The following is a 13,627-nucleotide window of genomic DNA, read 5'->3' on the forward strand; positions in this document are numbered from 1 at the left end:
ACGAAGATTGAAAAAAAATTAGTGTTTATATGTGGTATCTCTTTTTTATTTTTTTTTTGTGTTATTATCATCCGTGCGTGCTTGACATACCACTATCACTTCTATCTTGCTTTCCTTGGCTGCTATCTTGCTCACCATCGATCACTCTTGATCGTTATTTTTCTTTGTTATGTCTTTCGTCACCTACACCTTATTATTATAGATAAGGTTGATCATCGATTACCTTCTTTTCTTTTTTTTTTTTTATCATTTTCTCTCTTTTTTACTCTCCTCCTCCTCGCTTCCGAGGAAACGAAGAAAAAAAAGATAAGATAAAAGGGGAGGAGGGAACACTAAAAAAAGGTGACAAAAAAAATTTATTTTTATCAAAATGATTAAAAATATATATCCAAGTAAAAAAAATCTTTTAGGGGAGCGATATCCAATAAAAATTATAATAATATTAAGAATTTTTTTGAAGATATAATGCCTAAAATAATTCTTAACTTATTACAGAATCTTTGATCAGTCTCATCTCATTGCACTATTTGATAGAAATAAAATACAAATGAAAAGAATGCATTGAGTTGAAACAGATCTCGACTGTTGTTGAGGTTGTTATCACGGGAGATCTTAACTGTTATCATGCCTCCGTAAGACGGTGCTTCTGTCAAGAATGCCGATCTTGAACCGATGTGATGAAAGTGAGTTACGGGTGAGAGGCTTTATGAGAGAGTTCGCTAGTCGATCAACCGTATGTACGTGAGAAACATGTAGTTGATGTCTGACAACTTGTTCTCGCACGAAGTGAAAGTCGATAGCTATGTGTTTCATCCGTGAGTGGAATACTGGATTAGCACATAGATAAGTGGCTCCGACATTGTCACGATATATTATAGGAGTAGAGGTGATGTTGATGCCAAGTTCCTTGAGGAGATTCATGGCCCAATTGAGTTCTGCAGCAGCGGTGGCTATGGCACGGTATTCAGCTTCAATTATAGAATGTGCAACTGTCTTTTACTTCTTAGAACTCCAACTGATTGGATTAGATCCAAGGAAGAGAATATACCCTGACGTGGATGTTCTGTCATCAAAATTCCATACCCAATCAGCATCGGCAAAGGCGTGGAGATTAAGGGGGGAGTGTTTGTGAAAAAAGAGGCCGTGATTGATAGTCCCGTGAAGATACCATAAGATTCGTTTGATTGCAGACCAATGCATAGTAGATGATTGATGCATGAACTGGGATAGTTTATTGATCGCAAATGAGATATCTGGACGGGTGAAAGATAAGTACTGTAAGGAGCCAAGGACTTAACGGTATTGAGTTGGGTCTATAGCAGGGCTTCCATCACAAAGTTTGAGCGACTCGCCAATAGACAGAGGTGTTGTAACTGCCTTTACATCTTGCATATTCGTTTTAGATAATAGATCTTGAATATACTTTAGTTGTGATAGGAAGAGCTCGGAAGATGTGTATGTTGCTTCCACTCCTAAAAAATAGCTCAAGGGTCCTAGATCTTTAAGGGAGAATCGATCTGCTAAATGATTAAGGAATGCCTTGATTTCCATAGGATTATTGTCTGTGACAATAATATCATCCACATATACCACAAGATATATTATATTGCCACTTTGGTGACGAAGAAATAAAGAGGTATCAGACTTGGAGTTGATGAAGCCAACTGATGTAAAAAACAAGCTAAGTTCGGTGTACCAAGCTCTTGGAGCCTGACGAAGTCCATAAATGGCTTTTTGTAGTTTACAAACATGCTTTAGATAGTGAGGGTGGATGAAGCCAAGAGGTTGCTGTTGGGCTGATGGCCCATATTCAGCCCATGTGGGCTTTATGTTGGGAAATCATTGGGGGGCGACATCATATCCGCAGCGGAAGAACAAGAAAACAAAAATCCCCGATTCCCAAAAAGATGTTCGTCGTCGTGCGAAGATTGGTGCGCAAAAAATCCGCAAAACACAAAACTGCGTATAGAGATTGTGTTACCTAGGGAGATCGTATATCCCTGTTTTCTTGCAGATCCTTAGGAGAGGGTGAAGGAGGTCAAGCGTCCTTCTCTCTAGCGGTGATCCACACAGCAGGGTTGCGACGATGCTCCTCAAAACTCCAGGCCTACTCTAAGGTGGAGAGGGAGAGGAGAATAGGAAAGGCAAGCAAAGACTCTAGCCTATGAGGCTGTGAATCCCTCCTATTTATAGAGATCCCGTGTCAAACCCTAATGGGTCCTTCCCTAGTGGGTATTGGATCTGCATCCAATAAGACAAGGGCTCCGTCGGATATCTCATATTCGAACCTCTACTCATCGCAATGCCTACCATATGTGTGTGACCCTCTAGGCCCAATATCGAGCTGGCCGTGAGTCATACCTGTCAGAACTCCTTCTAACTCAGTGAATTATTATCTCTGTAATAATTCACTTGACTCATCGACTATGGACGTACTAGGCCACTACGCCGTAGTCCCCAGACGATATAGGGGAATCCAATCCATTGGACCTGTCTGTCCTCAGTTACCATGTACCTATAGTCCCTCATCCATCTAATATCCCAGAGACCGTATATCGAGCATGGTGTTGTCAGACCCATACGGTTTCTACTCGAGTCTCGCTCTAATCGGATTCTCCCGGAGAACTCTTTCTCTCTCAACCCGAATGACCCTGGCCAGGGATTTGTCTGAGCAAGAACACATGGGATATTCCTCTCATGACGCCAAGAGTGGATGATCCTCTATCGACACTCAATAGCCCTCGTAAGGTCGACTACCACTCCCAATGACCAGCTGTACTAGATCTGGGGACAGCCAAACCTATAAGTCTGGTATCAGAGAGTGGAACACTCATACAGGACATCCTTGGTGTCTCAAGTCTAAGGACCAGATACACCACTAGGACTACGGAATCGCTGTCTGACAATAGGCATCATCAACCATCCAGCATTCCGTAAGCGGATCAATCAGTGAACTCATTCTCCAATGAGCACCTGTACTGTATCCCTAGTGTCCCTACATGAGCAGCTATGAGACCAGCTGCATCCATCATATGGACGGGTATACAGCACACCAGTCTATCCGGTTATCACGATGTCCCTCTCGAGTAACCTATGACCGGGATTATTTAGGATATGTGTTTAAAGGTGAATTGATCTCATTATCGTGATCTCATCACGATCCGATTCCCATTGCACAAATCCAAGGACATCACAATATATATATGCATTTATGCAATAGTTATAAAGTGATATACGCCAAAATATAATAAGCAAAAAGATTCTGTATCAAGTCACACGTGCCATCACTCACGTGATTGGCTTGCTGGGCACCTATGACTAGCAATCTCCCACTTGACCTAAAGCCAATCACCTATGTGTCTGATCCCCATCAGACTCCTGTGACGCTCAAAGATAATTTGAGACAATGGCTTTGTCAGTGGATCTGCAATGTTATCTTCGGATGGAACTCTTTCCACTGCTACATCTCCTCGGGTTACGATCTCTCTTATAAGCTGGAACCTCCTCAGAACACTTCTGATGAGACCCGGGTTCCCTTATTTGAGTAATCACCCCATAGTTGTCGCAATATAAGAAAGTCGACTTGTCGCTATCTTTATCGACTCCCAAATCTGTGATGAACTTCTTCACCCAGACTCCCTCCTTTGCTGCATCCGATACAACAATGTACTCCGCCTTGTGGTCGAGTCAGCAGTGGTATCTTGCTTGGAACTCTTCCAGCACACTGCTCCTCCATTCAAGGTGTACACATACCCTGAATTCGACTTGCTATCATCGACATCAGACTGAAAACTTGAGTCAGTGAAGCCTTCAACCTTAAGGCTATTACCTCCATATACTAGCAAAAGATCCTTAGTCCTTCTCAAGTACATAAGGATACACTTTACTACTTTCCAGTGCTCCTAGCCTGGATCCGCCTGATACATGCTCGTGACACTTAGAGCATACGCTATATCAGGCCTAGTACATAGCATGACATACACGATAGACCCTATTGCTAAGGCATAAGGTATCATATTCATGTTTGCCCTTTCTTCTGGTAGTTTTCCATTGACAATGGTTTCTATGTACCTGGACTGGGATAAGCCAAGCATCCTCTTGGATCTATCTCTATATATTCTAATCCCCAAGATATAGGATGCTTCCCCTAAGTCCTTTATGGAGAAGTGTCTAAATAACCAAGTCTTTACTGTGGATAGCATTCCTACGTCATTCCCAATGATGAGGATGTCATCCATATATAACACCAAAAAGGTGATAGCGCTCTCACTTACCTTCCTGTATACACAAGGCTCATCTTCGTTCTTAACGAAGTCATAAGATCTGATTGACTCATCAAATCTTATGTTCCAACTTCGGGAAGCTTGCTTTAGTCCATAAATGGATTTAAGCAACCTACACACCTTATTTGGGCAGTTCTTGGACACGAATCCCTCATGTTGCATCACATACACCTCCTCCTCGAGGTTCCCATTGAGGAATGCGGTTTTCACATCCATCTGCCAGATCTCATAATCATAGTGTGCTGTAATAGCCAATAGAATTCTGATAGATTTTAGCATTGCTACGGGTGAGAAGGTTTCGTCGTAGTCAACACCTTGCCTTGACGATACCCTTTAGCCACTAGCCTTGCTTTATAGGTCTCTACCTTTCCATCTACTCCGATCTTTTTTCTTAAAGATCTATTTGCAACCGATGGGTACAATACCTTCGGGCACATCAACTAGGTTCCAAACCTTATTGGAGTACATAGAATCCATCTCAGAATTTATGGCTTCTTGCCACTTCCCGGAGTCTATACTCATAATAGCCTCCTCGTAGGTCTGAGGATCAATATCCTCAGCATCCTCTCCTCTAATATGTCCCACATATCTCTCAGGAGGATGAGATACTCTATCAGACCTGCGTAAAGTTGAAACTTGTGTATTAGGTACCTGAACAGACTCGGGCTGTAGAGTGGTGCTTGAGCTTGGTTCTCTAACTTCGCTCAACTCTATCATTCTCCCACTATCTCCGCCAAGAATGTGTTCCTTCTCAAGGAACACTGCTCTCTTAGCTACAAAGACCTTTTTGTCCTCGGGATGATAGAAGTAATACCCACAAGTTTCCTTGGGGTACCCCACAAATATGCATCGCTCTGTCCTTGATTCTAACTTATCGGGGTTGTGTCTTTTAACGTGGGCTGGGCAGCCCCAAATCTTAACAACCTTAAGATTAGGCTTCTTCCCTTTCCATATCTCATATGGTGTAGACACTGCTAGTCATAAGTGCCCAGCAAGCCAATCACGTGAGTGATGGCACATGTGACTTGATACAGAATCTTTTTTGCTTATTATATTTTTGGCGTATATCACTTTATAACTATTGCATAAATGCATATGTATTGTGATGTCCTTGGATTTGTGCAATGGGAATCGGATCGTGATGAGATCACGATAATGAGATCGATTCACCTTTAAACACATATCCTAAATAATCCCGGTCATAGGTTACTCGAGAGGGACATCATGATAACCGGATAGACTGGTGTGCTGTATACCCGTCCATATGATGGATGCAGCTGGTCTCATAGCTGCTCGTGTAGGGACACTAGGGATACAGTACAGGTGCTCATTGGAGAATGAGTTCACTGATTGATCCGCTTACGGAATGCTGGATGGTTGATGATGCCTTATTGTCAGACAACGATTCCGTAGTCCTAGTGGTGTATCTGGTTCTTAGACTTGAGACACCAAGGATGTCCTGTATGAGTGCTCCACTCTTTGATACCAGACTTATAGGTTTGGCTGTTCCCAGATCTAGTACAGCTGGTCATTGGGAGTGGTAGTCGACCTTACGAGGGCTATTGAGTGTCGATAGAGGATCATCCACTCTCGGTATCATGAGAGGAATATCCCATGTGTTCTTGCTCAGACAAATCCCTGGCCAAGGTCATTCGGGTTGAGAGAGAAAGAGTTCTCCGGGAGAATCCGATTAGAGCGAGACTCGAGTAGAAACCGTATGGGTCTGACAACACCATGCTCGATATACGGTCTCTGGGATATTAGATGGATGAGGGACTATAGGTACATGGTAACTGAGGACAGACAGGTCCAATGGATTGGATTCCCCTATATCGTCTGGGGACTACGGCGTAGTGGCCTAGTACGTCCATAGTCGATGAGTCAAGTGAATTATTACAGAGATAATAATTCACTGAGTTAGAAGGAGTTCTGACAGGTATGACTCACGGCCAGCTCGATATTGGGCCTAGAGGGTCACACACATATGGTAGGCATTGCGATGAGTAGAGGTTCGGATATGAGATATCCGACGGAGCCCTTGTCTTATTGGATGCAGATCCAATACCCACTAGGGAAAGGACCCATTAGGGTTTTGACACGGGATCTCTATAAATAGGAGGGATTCACAGCCTCATAGGCTAGAGTCTTTGCTTGCCCTTCCTATTCTCCTCTCCCTCTCCACCTCAGAGTAGGCCTGGAGTTTTGAGGAGCGTCGTCGCAACCCTGCTGTGTGGATCACCGCTAGAGAGGAGGACGCTTGACCTCCTTCACCCTCTCCTGAGGATCTGCAAGGAAACAGGGATATACGATCTCCCTAGGTAACACAATCTCTATACGCAGTTTTTGTGTTTTGCGGATTTTGCGCACCAATCTTCGCACGACGACGAACATCGTTTTGGGAATCGGGGATTTTTGTTTTCTTGTTCTTCCGCTGCGCATATGATGTCGCCCCCCATGATTTCCCAACAGACACTACCGACTTAGTTGGAACTCTGTTCAGAAGGTAAGCTGCGGTTTCTAAGGCATATCCCCAGAATGAGATGGGTAGGTCAGCGAAACTCATCATGGACCGTACCATATCTAATAAAGTACGATTTCTCCTTTCAGAGACACCATTGAGCTGAGGTGTGTAAGGAGGTGTCCATTAGGATAATATCCTATGGTCCTTGAGGAACTGAGTAAACTCTGTACTTAAGTACTCACCTCCTCGATCTGATCGAAGAGTTTTGATACTCTTTCCAGTCTAGTTCTCCACCTCATTCTTATACTCTCTGAATTTCTCAAAGGCCTCGGACTTGTACTTCATTAAGTACACATATCCATACCTTGAGAAATCATCAGTAAATGTAATGAAGTAGGAGTAACCTCCAATGGCATGAGTTGACATGGGTCCACATACATCACTATGTATGAGTTCCAACAACTCATTGGCTCTCTCTCCAGTTCTACTAAATGGAGATTTGGTCAGTTTTCCACAAATGCAAGGCTCACAAGTTGCATATGACACGTAGTCGAATGGATCTAGATATCCATCATTTAGCAACTTTTGAATCCTTCTTTCATGGATGTGACCTAGCCTACAATGCCATAGGTATGCACTATTCACCTCATCTCGTTTCCTCTTAGACACTTACATTCATGATATGTGGAGTAGTGTCTTGCATAAACAAACCTTTATGCAATATTCCTCTCGTCAATCTCCCCTTAGCTTTGCTAGAATTTACAATAAATTGTAGATGTGATAAGCAATATTGGTATCCAATACCAATGCACTATCACAAAAATCTAACAATTGGAGATTGATCATGAATGTACTTGAAGCTTCACCAAGCTTCTTGTTTCGCCCTTTCTGCAAGGTACTCTTTGCAGTTCCTCTTCCAGTGCCCATCTTTACCATAGTGGAAGCACTGGCCTTTGTCCTTTGTTGGGTCTTTCTTAGCAACCTTTGCTTTACCTTGTTTGCCCTTGCCCTTTCCCTTCTTAAGGGACCTTTCTGCTTTCCTTTTCTTTCTGGTCTCACCAGTGTAGAGAACTGGCTTCTCTTTCTTAATAGTACTCTCTGCCTCCCTCAACATATTGAGGAGTTTTGGGAGAGTCACCTCAAGCTTGTTCATATTAAAATTCATTATGAACTGTGAAAAGGAATCTGGTAGGGACTGAAGCACAATGTCCACACACAAGTTATCCTCTAGGACCATTCCTAGACCTGTGAGTTTCTCTATCCACTCAATCATCTTTAAGACATGGTTCTAAACCGGTGTTCCCTCAGTCATCCTAGCGCGGAAAAGGCTCTTGGATATCTCATATCGTTGAGTCCTTCCCTGTTCCTCAAACAATTTGCGGACATGTAGGAGAATGGATCTAGCATCAATCTTTTCATGTTGTCTCTGTAACTCTGGAGTCATAGAGCCCAACATATAGCATTGAGCAAGAGTGGAGTCATCAATGTACTTCACGTAGCGAGCGATCTCATCCTCGCTTGCCCCTTCTTCGGGCGTAGGCATCACTGTATCAAGGACGTACACGATTTTCTCCGCTGTGAGAACAATTCTCAAGTTACGGAGCCAATCTGTATAATTTGGACCAGTGAGGCGGTTGACATCAAGTATGCCACGTAAGGGATTTGAAAGCGACATTTTCTGAAAATAAAGATGCAGCAGAAATGAATAACATGCAGATTTTGCAAGAAATAAACTATCAAGATATGGACTTCTATCTTAATATGCTCCCACTATTTTACTAACGAGTCACGCGACACCCTCAGCACATGAAACGGAAGTCTCCGGCAGACTTCTAGTGGGGATCAGGATCCAATTAGCGTCTTAGTGTAACCTCGAGGGACTCGACCAATCACACTAAGCCTAAAAGGTAGGCAACTCTTGCCGATCACAACTCCTTGTGATTCCTGTCCTGTTCGGCCTCCGAATCACCATGGCCTCGAGGGACTCGACCAACCATGATGCTCGGTTAAGTCAACACCTTCGTTACAAGATGAGTCTGATTTGATGATATACCCTCGAGGGACTCGACCAAGCATACCATGCCCTCAGGTCACCGGTGACATCTCTATGTCGTAAGCAAAATAGCGAATCGCGATATTAGTGAGTCTCGAGGGACTCGACCAACTCAACCTACACCGGGAATCGGTTCCTACTCATAACGATGGAAGGCCACGTGGGTCAATCTAATTGCCTCACGTCTACCGACTTAATATTATCGAGAGATGTTTCTATAATTTGGTCTCCTAATATGACATGTCACACATATACATATTTAATATATATCTACATCGCATGCAAATATATATACATATCTAGTATGTGTATAATCAATCACATCAGATGATCATGGACCACAACCTAATATGATTAGGCCCGAGCCAGTAGGCCTAATCACTCACATCAAGATCTATGTATGCAACGGTGCATCTCCATGCCCTGTGATCGTCCATCTTGTCCTCGTCGGTTCCGTCGACATCTTGATGCATCTCCATGCATCACGATCGTCCGTCTCGTGGGTCCCGCTATCGCATCCACGCTCCCGCTACGCCTCCTCATGTGATTACAACTTAATCATAGGCACGCAGGCCCGACAATAAACGAGAAATATAATGGAGATTCGCAGACCTCAATAATAATAATCACAAGTACACACATCACACGGTCCATGATCATCCGTCCACACATCATACATCACATGTATAAATAATCATCATCATGTAGGACTACTAGATAATAATAAAAATAATAATCAACTAAACTTTTTAATTAATTAATATTTTCTGAAATCAGGGATATATAGGGAATTTCTCAATTCTTAAGGGTATTTTCGTAATTTTGACAAAAGACAGAAATTGGAATTTCTCAAATTCACAGGGGCAAAACTATCTTTTTGCCCAAAACCCTAATTCCCTCTTTCTGCTGCCGCTGCCGCCGCCGCCGCCACCCTGCTGGCGGCGGCCTGTGCGGCGGGGCGAGGGCGCTGCCCTCGCCTGCAGGCGGCACGCCCGTTGGCGGCGATGCCGCTGCGGGTGGGCGCCCCCTTCGGGCGCCGCTGCCTCCGCAGGCGATGCTGTACCGCCGGGTGGCCGCCCCTATGGGGGGGGTTTCGCCCGCGGGAGCAGCGGCGCCAGGCGTCGCTGCCCTGCGATGGCAGACGCCGCTGCCCTGCGGCGGTAGACGCCGCTTCCTTGCGGCGATAGGCGCCGCTGCCCTGCGGCGCCTCTGCCCGTGGGCTGCCAGCCCCGCCGGCAGCAAGGCTACTGCAAGCAGGCCGCCGGCCGGCTGCTGCAGACGCAGCCCCTGCGCTGCCCGCACGCAGATCGAGGGCAGCAACTGTTGCTGCCCTTTCTCGCTTTTGCGTCAACGATTTTGACGTCAATATTCTTCCTAAACACAACACACGCAGTTCAAAACCAATCATTCGCACGAACAACCTGGCTTTGATACCACTGTTGGGAAATCATTGGGGGGCGACATCGGAAGAACAAGAAAACAAAAATCCCCGATTCCCAAAAAGATGTTCGTCGTCATGCGAAGATTGGTGCGCAAAAAATCCGCAAAACACAAAACTGCGTATAGAGATTGTGTTACCTAGGGAGATCATATATCCCTGTTTCCTTGCAGATCCTTAGGAGAGGGTGAAGGAGGTCAAGCGTCCTCCTCTCTAGCGGTGATCCACACAGCAGGGTTGCGACGATGCTCCTCAAAACTCGAGGCCTACTCTAAGGTGGAGAGGGAGAGGAGAATAGGAAAGGTAAGCAAAGACTCTAGCCTATGAGGCTGTGAATCCCTCCTATTTATAGAGATCCCGTGTCAAACCCTAATTGGTCCTTCCCTAGTGGATATTAGATCTGCATCCAATAAGATAAGGGCTCTGTCGGATATCTCATATTCGAACCTCTACTCATCGCAATGCCTACCATATGTGTGTGACCCTCTAGGCCCAATATCGAGCTGGCCGTGAGTCATACCTGTCAGAACTCCTTCTAACTCAGTGAATTATTATCTCTGTAATAATTCACTTGACTCATCGACTACGGACGTACTAGGCCACTACGCCGTAGTCCCCAGACGATACAGGGGAATCCAATCCATTGGACCTGTCTGTCCTCAGTTACCATGTACCTATAGTCCCTCATCCATCTAATATCCCAGAGACCGTATATCGAGCATGGTGTTGTCAGACCCATACGGTTTCTACTCGAGTCTCGCTCTAATCGGATTCTCCCGGAGAACTCTTTCTCTCTCAACCCGAATGACCCTGGCCAGGGATTTGTCTGAGCAAGAACACATGGGATATTCCTCTCATGACGCCGAGAGTGGATGATCCTCTATCGACACTCAATAGCCCTCGTAAGGTCGACTACCACTCTCAATGACCAGTTGTACTAGATCTGGGGACAGCCAAACCTATAAGTCTGGTATCAAAGAGTGGAGCACTCATACAGGACATCCTTGGTGTCTCAAGTCTAAGGACCAGATACACCACTAGGACTACGGAATCGCTGTCTGACAATAAGGCATCATCAACCATCCAGCATTCCGTAAGCGGATCAATCAGTGAACTCATTCTCCAATGAGCACCTGTACTGTATCCCTAGTGTCCCTACACGAGCAGCTATGAGACTAGCTGCATCCATCATATGGACGGGTATACAGCACACCAGTCTATCCGGTTATCACGATGTCCCTCTCGAGTAACCTATGACCGGGATTATTTAGGATATGTGTTTAAAGGTGAATCGATCTCATTATCGTGATCTCATCACAATCCGATTCCCATTGCACAAATCCAAGGACATCACAATATATATATGCATTTATGCAATAGTTATAAAGTGATATACGCCAAAATATAATAAGCAAAAAGATTCTGTATCAAGTCACACATGCCATCACTCACGTGATTGGCTTGCTGGGCACCTATGACTAGCACTTTATCAGCCCACAGCCCACACCCCCTCTTAACCTAACCCTAATTAAGATTAGGGGGGTGTAGTGGCTGCGTTTGAGAGGCAGATTAAAGCTATAAAAAGGCAGCAACGAGGCAGATCTTCATAGCCACGAGATTCCAAAGAGAAGAAGGAGAACAAGGCAGAAAAGGAAGAGAAAGAAAGGGAAGAAGACAAGGACAACGCAGAGAGACTGTTCTCAATCATCTAGCAGTGTTCTCATCTCAGGTTAGATCAAATCTACAGTAGGCTCTTGCTGTGATTACTTGGGAGGTTTTAGATATTGTGGGCAGTGACGTGATCCTTGTATCCCATTTATTCTCTTGTGGTTGTTGCTAGGGTTTTGGGCAAGAGATTGAGATTTGTATATTCATTATTCTCATAGTGGATTATCTCTAGTTTGCCCCGTGGTTTTTACCCTTCACATAGAAGTGGTTTTCCACGTATATCTTGGTGTTCTGTTTGATTGTGTTTCCATTTTATTCCGCTGCGTATTTTGGTCTTCTAGTATTTGTTCCTATACAAAGGTTATTCCTGTTTATATCCCCATCAACTGGTATCAGAGCGGGGTTTTGGTGATTTAATTTTTGTATTTGAACATGGAGGCCAGTAATATTTCTCGCATGATTAGTTTGAATGGAAACAATTGGATGATATGGAAACCAAGAATGGAAGATCTCTTGTATTGCAAAGATTTGTATGGACCTTTGCAGGGAGATAGTGCAAAACCTACAACTATGACAGATGATGAGTGGAAGAGGTTAGATCGAAAAACAATTGGGTTTATTAGATAGTGGCTTGATGATAGTATCTTTCACCATGTTTCTACTGAAATTTCTGCATATTCTCTTTGGAAAAAATTGGAAAGTCTCTATGAAAGAAAAACAGCTGGCAACAAAGCTTTTTTGATCAGAAAACTTGTGAACCTAAAATATAGAGAGGGTGCTTCTATTGCTGAGCATTTGAATGAAATGCAGAGTATTACTAACCAGTTATCCTCTATGACAATGTCTTTTGATGATGAGTTGCAGGCATTGTTACTTCTCAGTTCATTATCAGAAAGTTGGGAGACACTAGTGGTTTCCCTTAGTAATTCTACACCAGATGGTATTGTCACTATGAGTCAAGTAACAAGCAGTTTGTTGAATGAGGAGTTGAGAAGAAAGAGTTCAGCAACATCTTAGAATGATTCACAGGCACTTATCTCAGAGAATAGAGGAAGGTCAAAGTCTAGAAGCAGTTCACGTATGGGTAGGAGCAAGTCAAGATCAAGAAAAGATATTGTTTGCTATAACTGTGGTGAGAAAGGACATTACAAGAACCAATGTAAGCAACCTAAGAAGAACAAGAAAAAGGGAAAAGAAGTGGAGTCTACAGAGTCAAAGGATAATACTACAACTACAGTGCAGGGTGGTGATTATTTGATTTTGTCTCCTTCTGATGATATTTTTTCTTGTGTGTGTCAGGATCTTGAGTGGGGAATTGACACAGGTGCTTCTTATCATGCTACACCTCGGAGAGAGTTTTTTGCTACATACAGGTCTGGAAACTTTGGTGTTGTCAAGATAGGCAACTATGGCACAGCAGACATCATTGGCATGGGTGATATCCATTTAAAGACCAACCTTGGCTGCAAGTTGGTACTTAAGGATGTGAGGCATGTGGTTGACTTGAGGCTGAATTTAATTTCAGTTGGAAGACTAGATGATGAAGAGTATGAAAGCAGATTTCACAGAGGGCAATGGAAGCTCAGTAAGGGTTCTCTTATTATAGCTAGTGGAAAGAAATGTCATACTTTGTACAGGTTGTAGGCTGAAGCTTATGGTGAGCAGTTAAATACTACAGAGAAAGACTTCAGTATGAAGTTGTGGCATAGGCGATTGGGACACAT

The sequence above is a fragment of the Musa acuminata genome, chromosome BXJ3-1, assembly GCF_036884655.1.
Source record: "Musa acuminata AAA Group cultivar baxijiao chromosome BXJ3-1, Cavendish_Baxijiao_AAA, whole genome shotgun sequence".
Lineage (NCBI taxonomy): Eukaryota > Viridiplantae > Streptophyta > Magnoliopsida > Zingiberales > Musaceae > Musa > Musa acuminata.